An 11,584-nucleotide genomic window follows, 5' to 3' on the forward strand; every position below is an offset into this window, starting at 1 on the left:
AAGATTGAAGTCATATGAAATGTGTGTGTTTCATATGGTAACAAAATATTTTTTTAATGAAATCGTGTATAGTTTTGACAAAAGTGTTCCATTTTGCAAATGACCTGAAGTGTTGTACTACTTTGGTGTAGGGTTGTGCTAATTGTGTGTAGTGTTTTGACAAACCGGGCCCTGTTTTCAAAATTGTGCTTAAACAATTGAAAAAAACTGTATTACTGCACTGTTGGAGCTAGAAACACACGCATTTTTCTGTACCTGCGATAACATCTGCAAATCTGTGTATGCGACCAATAAAATGTGATTGATTTGTTTTTGATTGGCTAACTTCCAACAGAGGAGAGGATTCCGGTGTGGAGAGAGTGACATTTCGTGACAAAGAGAAGAGAAACAGGGAGATGATGAAGTAGGTGGATGTGGAAGAGAAATAAATTAACTCTGTGTGTGAGAGAGAGAGAGAGAGAGCGTTTGAGTGACTGAATGAATAAACAATGTAATGTTTATCATTTAGACGCTAACGTAAAATACCAGATTTAGTTGAACTTGAATCATAATCTCACACAGACACGCACACGCACACACACAGACAGATCCGCATCTTATTTACTCCCTGTCTGTGTGCATATAGAGTGGATGTGACAGGCAGGACCAGATGTTACTGGTGAATCAGCTTAAAGCAGAGACAGCTCCTCAGAGTAGGATGACGTCTGCTGGGGATCTATGTCTCTCCATCAACCAGGATCTACAGACAAACCAGACATACAGATTAACAACATTACACACACACACAGACATACATACATACATACATACACAAAATATGAAGGTGTGTCTCTCTCTTTCTCTTTCTCTCTCTTTCTCTCTCTCTCTATCTCTCCCTCTCTCTCTCTCTCTCACTCTGTGTCTTTATACCTGCTGTCTTTGCACCTTATCAATGTATCCCTGCACAGAGGAAATGGGAAACTTTGCTCCATTCAGTGGCATGCATTAAGTATCTGGAACGAGGATGATGAGATAAGGAAAATGTAGGGAAATATAGAGAGACAGAGACAGTGTGATCTCTCTCTTTCTCTCCCTCACTCTCTCTCTCTCAGCACTCCACCCTACCGGTAAATGCTACCTTTATGGACTCTCCACACTTCCTGTCCAGACACTGGGCTTCAAGTCTGGAACATTATTGCACTGTGTTACAACCAATGGACACGTGCACCCAAACACACACAGACACACACGTGTGCGCTTAGCCCAGTCGTTGGTCTAACATGCCTGTTTTTTTGCTACACTAACACTGGCAGTGATAGCAACATGAACACAAGAGTTGCATAGAGGTCTGTGGTAACCAATCGGGGACGGACGGATGGACGGACGGACGGACAGACGGACGGACGGACAGACGGACAGATGAAGGCAAACAGGCTGAGTTCAGTGTTTGGAATTCTCCAAGTCCCTAGATAGGGCCTGTGAAAGCCAGTGTGATTGACCGGTTGTCAGCAACGAGATGCTGTCTTCCTGTTGTACTCTGGGCAGGAAGTGAACTCCTGACCTCTAATGAATTAGCAAAGCCACTTCTCAGGGCACCACACTGTTATGGGGAAAGGGGGATAGAGAAGGAGGGATATAGATATTTAAATGTTAAATGAAAAGAGATAGTAGGCTGTATAGAGTGGAAGACGTGTAGTCCAAATTGTATTTATAATCAGAAATGCAACTAAACGAAACCTTTACTAAAATATCCCTGAATCCCTGACTGCAGAACTGTCTGGCCATTTCGTATATAGACAGTCCAATTTCATATATTTCAATCATTCCAAATAGCTTTCCTGTGATTTCGATTTTCAATACGGGAGAGGAGGATGGAAAGGGGAGATAGACAACCAGAGTGAGAAACAGAGAGAGAGGGGGAGTGAGAGAGGGAGAGTAAAGAGAGACGGAGGAGGGAGAATTTCCCCTGGTGTCACCTCTCTAACATTTTACAATAACAAACATGAGGTCCATAACCTGTGTCCCCAAGGGTCATGGACCACACGCCTCCTCCAGTCTCCCCCTCCCTCCCTCTCTCTCTCCCTTCCTCTCCCCCCCTCTCTCTGGCCCCAACAGTACGGCCAGAGAGAACTGTTTATTTTCTTCACCTTTAACACATCGAACCTAACTCTTCTACTGCTCTAACTCTTCTACTGCTCTAACTCTTCTACTGCTCTGACTCTTCTACTGCTCTAACTCTTCTACTGCTCTAACTCTTCTACTGCTCTAACTCTTCTACTGCTCTAACTCTTCTACTGCTCTAACTCTTCTACTGCTCTAACTCTTCTACTGCTCTAACTCGTCTACTGCTCTAACTCTTCTACTGCTCTAACTCTTCTACTGCTCTAACTCTTCTACTGCTCTAACTTTTCTACTGCTCTAACTCTTCTACTGCTCTAACTCGTCTACTGTTCTAACTCTTCTACAGAAATACTAACCTAACTCTTCCACTGCTCTAACTCTTCTACTGATCTAACTCTTCTACTGCTCTAACTCTTCTACTGTTCTAACTCTTCTACTGCTCTAACTCTTCTACTGCTCTAACTCTTCTACTGCTCTAACTCTTCTACTGCTCTAACTCTTCTACTGCTCTAACTCTTCTACTGCTCTAACTTTTCTACTGCTCTAACTCTTCTACTGCTCTAACTCGTCTACTGTTCTAACTCTTCTACTGAAATACTAACCTAACTTCCACTGCTCTAACTCTTCTACTGATCTAACTCTTCTACTGCTCTAACTCTTCTACTGCTCTAACTCTTCTACTGCTCTAACTCTTCTACTGCTCTAACTCTTCTACTGCTCTAACTCTTCTACTGCTCTAACTCTTCTACTGCTCTAACTCTTCTACTGTTCTAACTCTTCTACTGAAATACTAACCTAACTCTTCTACTGCTCTAAATCTTCTACTGATCTAACTCTTCTACTACTCTAACTCTTCTACTGCTCTAACTCTTCTACTGCTCTAACTCTTCTACTGCTCTAACTCTTCTACTGTTCTAACGCTTCTACTGAAATACTAACCTAACTCTTCTACTGCTCTAACTCTTCTACTGCTCTAACTCTTCTACTGCTCTAACTCGTCTTCTGCTCTAACTCTTCTACTGCTCGGCACAGAAATACCCTGAATGAAGATTAGAGACGGGGGTGGAGAGAGACAGAAAAGAGGACATAGACTTTTGAGCCTACTTTTTCTCCTCTACATCTCACTTCTGTTTTACAGTTTAAGGAGACCACTAGCAGGTGTGTATCAGACAAGAGAGACCCTCTTCAAAGTGAAACTCCATGTTTCTCTGTATCATCATTGAGGGTGAGCAAACTGCTTTATCCAACTTAACTGGTATGGTATATTTCATAAAAGTGCCAAGAGTGGATGAGGAATTGGTACTAAAGCAGTGCTAAAGAGACACCTGATTTAGAATGTAAGGAGTGGAGGCAATCTGTCTCAGGACACCTGTGGCAGAACTCCTGCATGCTAGTGTCTGTTTCCTTCCATTGCGTTAGTTATATGGCCTTAGCCTTGACAAATCCGTTAGGATCTTCCCTTTCCGGGTTTCCCCATAACCGTGTTTTAGATACACAACATCTTCCCATCAAGGGGACAAAACAACATGCTTCATTTGAAACGTGCGTAAAACAATGCATAAAATGTTGTGTTGGCCACGTCCTCGCCACTGGGTGTCACTGTCGGCCTGCTTATAACCACATCACACTGCCTGGCGCTCATAGTCTTTCAGCTAATAGACCATAATCATATCAACTGTAATAATGCATTTCTTCATGCCGCTATTGAGATAACGACACACTCCTTGGCGCGTGTTTGTGTTTGTTAAATCTCTATTACATGCACTGACGTCGTGAGAAGAGCTGCTTCGGGTCACTGTGATTCTTTCAAAGGAACCAAACAAGGGTCGTTTTAATGATATTAAAACAGATTGACGAGAGGATGGGGGAAATAGAATGTGCACTATCACGAGGGGGGATAAACAGGGAGGGAAAAATACTCCAGGTTCAATGACTTTGTGTTTGACCTTTCCCCGAAGGAAAGCTAATCCCTGAATATAATAGACTCTGGCAAAGATATGGAAAATGGCTGTAGCGTTATCAGTGTTGCCCGGGAGACCATCAGCGCGCAGGGCTGATGGAGATGCCTGGTTATTAAGCGCCGAGTTTGTGTATATTGGAAAAATACCGCTTTTTGTCATAACGTGTCACTCAGACATACATAATGTTCCAAGTGCGATAATAAGTGGATGCCTCTTTTTCATTCCTTGTGCCCTGTGCCCTCACAGAGCCATCCACGCGTTTCGTTTTTCCGTCGTTGCCTGAAGAATGTAATTTCTAGAGAGAAATGAAATGTGTACGAGTCCTTTTTCATTGCTTACTTTTCGTATATGAAAGGATTTCATGAAAAATACTATTGTTATAGGTTACAGGGCTGGCCCACTGGAACCTACGTAAGCCTACGTTACATGTTTAGACATTACAGAAGCTTTTCGGGATAATGTGCACGTGCTTTACGAACAAATAGGCTTAGAACATGCATTAGGGACAAAGTGCGTTTTAAATTAGAAATGAAACGAATTAAAATATGACATAAAATTCCTAATCAAATAGTCAACATATGAGAGGTCGCACTTGGTGTCCCGAGTTTTGCATACAAGATAATACCGTTGCTGATGTGTTGTTGCTGCGGTGAACAGATATTCACATTCTCAACTACTACTCCTCCTGGGGTTCAGTCGTCTCAGGCTCAACCCCATCACAATCTTCTTACCAGGCCTACGTGGAGTTCAACTTGTAGGGATACATCCTAGGTCAGCTACAAACATAGATATGTATATTTCTAAAATAGCACATTAGATATCAAAAAGCTCTGCTCTCAAATGTGTTAGTTCTGATATACTCTGCTTGTGGTCAGAAAGTCGGTTTTGATGGTTCGTTCCCTCATTTTAAGCCTCTGTTTTCAAGTTCTGTGGTTCATAACTGCAGACAGTGGGGCAGCCGCGGACATGGTTAGGTCAATTCGTATTCATTGGGCATGGGGTGGGCTTCGCTCAACAACAAAAAACGAATCTTGGCCAGCTCATTATTGCAGAACGGCTAATTACTCAATTAATGGAAAGGTGATCACTGGCCACAAGAGTGCGCGCATAGAGAAGGCGTGGGGGGCAGGCGTGGGGATCCTACACAGACATGTAAATATCACAGCACATGATTGATTGGCTGTGATGCGGGGACGCCATATTATGCAAAAATTCTATGAAGGTTTCTGGATTCTAGATTGTCAGATTGAAAAATAACAGACCTGTTGGGTTTCATGGTGAGTAGCCTATATTCCCTAATTCATTCAAGTTATTCTGATATTAATAAGAACTCTGTCTGTAAAAAAAAAACATATTTATTAAGTAACAATAATAAGAAGCATATAGTACATGGAAGCATTAGTCTACAACGAAACCCCTAGAGTTAAGCCCCTAGAGTTTTTTTCAGGGGGGTGGACTGTGAATCAGTGGAACAACTGCCTAATAAACTCCCACACGATCGCTATTAACGAAAGAAATTAAACATGCGAATTCTAATCGAGAAGTTATTATAATTATGAGTATTTTACAATTGAGAGATTCTACTTCAGTAATTTTATGATTTTGTTAATTTTATTAGCTTGTTAGCACAGGGAAACTGAAAAGTCAACAATTCTCTCGCAGGAAAAAAACCGTCGCGATAATTATTCGATTTATTTCATCCATGGGAGGAATTGCTTGTGTTCCTTCCCTCTGAGACCGTTATCCAGTGAAATCCAACATAAAATAACTAGCTGGTGTGCGATACCACAACAGATTCTGATAGATAGATTCTTAAGATAAAATCTGTATCTCAAATTTAACCGAATATAAGTGAGTTGAATTGAAATAAATAGGCTCTCCAAATACATTGAAGCCAAAATAAACATATAAGCCTTTGCACATGCGGCCCGTTAAACTTATTTAACGAGCCGCATGGGCCACAGGAAATATTTCCAGGGACCCAGTACCCCCTCCCCCGAACCCCCTCCCCACTATCTGTCTATCATTTGGAGAGATCTACTCGGGTAAATGATGCATTCGATGCATTGGATGTATTTGTTGTGCGAGTTTGAAAAGGCGGCGATAATCTGGATGAGGGAGATAAGAAATACCATTTATTCCGCGGCACTTTGGAGCCTATTTCCCGGGCCGATCAGCCTCATTCTCCCGACACCTTCAGCAGCTCGCTGATAACGATTAGGCTATTTATTATCTTCACAGGGAACAAAGATTAGCTAGCACCGATGAAAAATTACCCCGGGATGGGTTATAATCAGAAGGAGGACCCGAGGATCCAACGAGCATATTCATACATTCACCCACACACACACACACACACACTCATAAACACACACACACACACACAGCCTTGAAATCTCATCTTCTCCTTCCTATTAAACAAACATTGACTGCCCCTCACAATATATTGCATGAGGGATGTTTCCTACAATCCGCTGCATGGAACAAACTGATGGGGCACAGAAGATTTCTTGGATTTATTTGAATTGGATTATAACCAGGCATAATAATAATAATCTCAGACTCAAAATAATAACAATTTAGAAAAACAATAATAACTATTGGGGGGGGGGGGGTACACTGTGCATAGTCCATTGTCCATTGCACCTCCTTTTGAAAAACATTATTAGTGTGGTAAATTACTGCATCTCCATCTTTCTCTCTCTTCCTTCTCCTCTTTTTTATTGGTTTGAATAGAATTACTGCTGTCAAAGTGGCAAAGGGCAGTGTGTGTGTGCGCCTGTGTGTGTTTAGAGTTGAGAGAGAGCGAGAGAGAGAGAGAGACCGAAAGAGTATGGAGAAAGGGAAAGGGGTTAGTGTGGCGAGATTAATTAAAAAAGTGAGATGGTAGTGGATGTTCGCCACTGATAAGGTTTTATCGCGTGCGCATCAAGAGTGCTCCGGTTCTGCCCGCCACACCAGATCAAAAAGGCTCGCATAAACGCCCATCGCAGCCAACATTGATATAGCCACATTATCATGCAGATGAGTTTAATATTTGGCACACTTAAATATGTTAGCTGGGTATTGTATCCAAGATTTCACTGTGCACAATGCTGTCACTTGTTAATGCACGATTTCATTTGTTGCATTGAGGATCTCTCCTCTCCTGTCTTTTAAACAGGATTATTTTGGGAACTGTGATGGCAGATAAGGCCCAATCAAAATATTTCACCGTCACCGGTCTAACAACACTGCCTGCGTTCAGTCCTATTGTGATTAAGTCTACCAAGTGACATTGACCTTAGGCTTCCAGACTCCACATCACTGACAAATTCCCCGCCGAGCCAATGTCTGACATTTGTAAATTCATTAAGACCAACCAAACCCGATTTAAAAAAAGATAGGCTTCACGTGAGAATAAACAACTTATATTGCTGAATCAATATTTCTTATTGAGAATGATGCTCCAACACATCGCCTAATAATACTTTATCTATAGGCCTAATGAAAATATAACATGCATAGGCAATTTATCCTTATCATCAATACATTATAACACTATTATCATTAGGCTATTCACGATTATAATCCCTTAACATAATAATAATCATCTCCATCCTTATTATTAGCCAGTTGTTCAGATAATCACGCTAACAAGTAAAGGATACATGCCCTGTTGTGCTCGGAGCATCTTTGAAAGAGGAACGGATGAAATGGGCTCCCTTTTCGTTTGAAATTAAAGTCAAGTCGCAGGGACAGGGGGTGTACAAAAGAAGCAGTAAAGGCACATTGCCACGCGCTTGTACACATATTATAATGACGCAAATGAAGAGGAGAGGACGAGGGGTGTCATTATTCTCATAAATAGGCTACACAACTGGCACAATTTGCCCGTGCTGCGGAGATTGCTGCCACATAGCAACAGAGAACTTTGGCAACGTTTTCTCTCTCTCGATTCTGAGGAGGAGCACGAGTAAGATAAATGAAGAAAGACACCGTACGTACACAGGCAACATTATGCAACGGTTATTAGGCTAGGGTCTATGATAGGCACATTTATCAACACAATGTTAACATTCTCAATTATTATGAATAGTATTCATAGTAGAATTCTCTCTTCAATGATCATACAGCTCAAATCCAACTCCATCCAACCTTTGGGCAATTGAGAGCAGCCAGCTTTTCCCCCAGTAGATTTGTATTGTCTTATTCTAAATCCTGTGAATTTAATTCCGTTAACGTTTTTGTTTCTCGAGTAATCTTTTGTGTGTGTGTGTGTGTGTGTGTGTGTGTGTGTGTGTGTGTGTGTGTGTGTGTGTGTGTGTGTGTGTGTGTGTGTGTGTGTGTGTGTGTGTGTTACCCTTTGAACCTGGGGGGACGTGGGCACGAGACCCTGAGCCCGTGCTCTCAAGCACCTGCCGGCTGCGGCGCCACGAGCCCATGGTCTTGTTAGGCAGCTTTGCAAGGGCTTAGCTTGTAGTAGGCCTAGGCTATTTTCCATAATGTGAAGTGTATGTGTGAAGAAGATGAATGGAGGAGTAAAGGGTATATTTATAATCACAATAGCAAAGGAGGGGGAGTAACTTCAATGTTTTAAATACAAAAGTTAATCGTGTAAACTATTAAGGCAAGATCGTGTGCACCACTGGATTGGGCAGAATTGGTTAATTTAACATGTTTCTTATTTAAATGCGAGATCTCGCCAGCCAAGTTCTGTCTCATCCATCTATAGGCTACAGTAAAATTAGGAGATAAATTAATCTAAATACTGTCAGGTATGTGGTTCTGATAGCCCAAAGATAAGCCTAGCTAGCGGTCTATCTGCCGATTGTCCTTATTGCTTTTAGGCTATTGAGTGTCTAGTGCGTGTAAAATACGACTCCGCCATCCGTGCCAGTCGCGCGCTGACAGCTGTAGCCTACTCCACGCGCGCCCAGGGTTGGCTCAATCACAACAGGGACTCGCGCCTTTGTAATCCGCCTTGCTATCCCTCACAGTGCAGCCTGTTTTCCAGCTTCCCCCTGTCACATAGCTTACCTTGGCCGAGAAGACAGAGAGCATAGGGGTGAAGTAGGGAGGATGATATTTCAATCCTATCTGACGCATTGTTATAGGCTATTACTTTCAATGTACCTGAAATCCAGCTTCGCGTCTGATTGGAAAAATAGAGAATGTAACGGTTCTAACCGCAGCCACAGACTATAGTAAGCGACGCATTTTCACTTGAGAAAAGTAGAATCCGAACCCCGCATTACCGAACTGAATGTCCGTTCTGTTATCCTCCGCTGTCTTTGCGCATTGCCAGTGCTTGACTTGGGCAGGAGCTCACCCGAGCTGAGTACCCGCACCTCAATTTTGTTTTATTGCTTGAGCTCCTGTTCCGTTTATAGAATATACTCTCAAAAGTATTGTCGAGCTCCTGCACCTAAATATAAAACAGTACCGGCACCCAAAATGAGTACTGGAATCTATTTCAGGCCAAGTCAAGCACTGCGCATTGCTCTGAATGGACAGTAGCCTAGTTGTGTCACACACCACAGAGTAGGCGCCAAGTATTGTCAAGATGTAGCCTATTTGAAAATCTGAAAATCTGCCATGTATAGGATATGCAGTTTTGTTTTGGAAGACGTGTTACTGAGAGCATATTCAACTTTTTCCAAAGCATATTCGTATTTGTAACCTACTTTGCATGTGGCATTTGTTCATTCCAGCACACAGAAAAAAATAGAACAATTTAATTGAGAAATTGTGCTTTATTTTCACTGGACATCTGCTAACAGGTATTATAGTAGCCTAGTTTTATCAGATGCAAAGTCTTTAATTGAGGAATGGCGAGGGTGGCTGCAACGTGAGCGTAAATCCTGCATCAAAAGCATGAGGGGCGCTATTGGCTAAAAGCTGCAAGAGCAGTTCAGCTTTAGGATCATGGAGAGATCACATATGTGCAGAACGCTCACTATTCTACTTCCAATTCAGTAGGCCTATCGTCATTATAGTAGACTATTTGTAGCATTTCATTGGGAATCATGGATAGGCCTAATTTCTGAAAACCATCCTATATTATGATTGCTTCATAACAATAAAACAATGACGAAACAATAATAATAACATAACAATAGTATATTAGGCCAAATGTATAGTTTATATGATCATAATAATAAAATAATAATAATAGCCTAATAATCATTTATTTTGACGTTGAATTAAATTGAATTAAAAATTTTAACTCACTTCAAAATAATGTTACTGATCTCAGCAGCCACCTCCCGTGGCTGGGCTGGAGACTGACTGGGCCCTGTTGTGCAGAACCTTCTGCCCCTCTCCCCTCTTCTATCCAGGCTAATTACCAATGACGAGGGACCATCTCTCTGCAGCGTGCGCTCACACGGTGGCGCTCAGTAATGTCAACCTCTTATCTGCGGCGTGCCTACCTTTTGGTCCTCGCCCAGACGCCCACCTTGCCAATGGGAGAGCGATCAAGCGCGGTAGGAACAAACAGGTTAGCAACGCAAATCCTTGTCGCGACATTTGCTAATTATCAGTGTGATTACTGCTGCTCTGAAGGCCTTTTTTGTTTCCCTAAGGCACCCATCCCACAAGGCCCTTGCTACAGCACAGCATAAAAACAACGAACTATTGTCTAGTAGCGGCAATGTCATCAACATGTCATCGGAGCGGCAAGTAGCCTGGTTGTTAGAGCGTTAGGCCAGTAACCGAAATGTTGCTGGATCGAATCCCCTGGCTGACAAGGTAAAAATATGTCGTTCTGCCCATGAACAATGCAGTTAATCCACTGTTCCCGATAGGCCGTTATTGTAAATAAGAATTTGTTTGCCTAGGTAAATAAAGGTTAAATAAAAATCATAGGAGGCGGAGGACTCTGATGACTATATATCTGGCTATATAGGCTAATCAGCGGCTGCTACTTGTACCATTGTAATAACAGGTAGAGGGAACTGACGATACCACGCTGACATCCATCCAACCACCAGGAAGGATGTTCACAACAAAAGTGCATTAAAGCAGATTTGTTCATCTATGTTGTTCTCCCCCATGCTGAGTCCACTCCATAGTCCACCAGACTGCAGTTCTCTGCTTTATTGACTGTGTTTGATTGTGTTTCGTGTTCTCTGGGGTCAAATCAAATTCCTGGTCGGGCTAGTGGGACTCAATCTCAGTCTCGCTGTCTTCTGTTGCCACTGGATCTATGTAGACACATTTCTAAACCACATCAAAGGTCAAAAGATTACTTTATTTATAATCAATACTGCTATCTACTGCATTCCTCCCAATAGAGTGTCTTTGCATTTATTCGAGTTTATCCTTGGGAGGTAAGCAGATCTCGTGCTCCCCCATCTCCATCTACTCGTTTAAGAATTATTAAAAGTTAATTTCCTGATAATAATTTTTTTCTCCTCTAAAGATGCGGTGAGGTCAGGGAGCGGCGTCAGATAAGGCCAGTTGGTGGGACAGGGCCGTGAGCTCCCTCCTCACATTATTCCCTGTCATTCATATTCACACTACCACCTTGCTCATCTATA

This window comes from Salvelinus fontinalis, chromosome 3 (genome assembly GCF_029448725.1).
Source record: "Salvelinus fontinalis isolate EN_2023a chromosome 3, ASM2944872v1, whole genome shotgun sequence".
Taxonomy (NCBI): Eukaryota; Metazoa; Chordata; class Actinopteri; order Salmoniformes; family Salmonidae; genus Salvelinus; species Salvelinus fontinalis.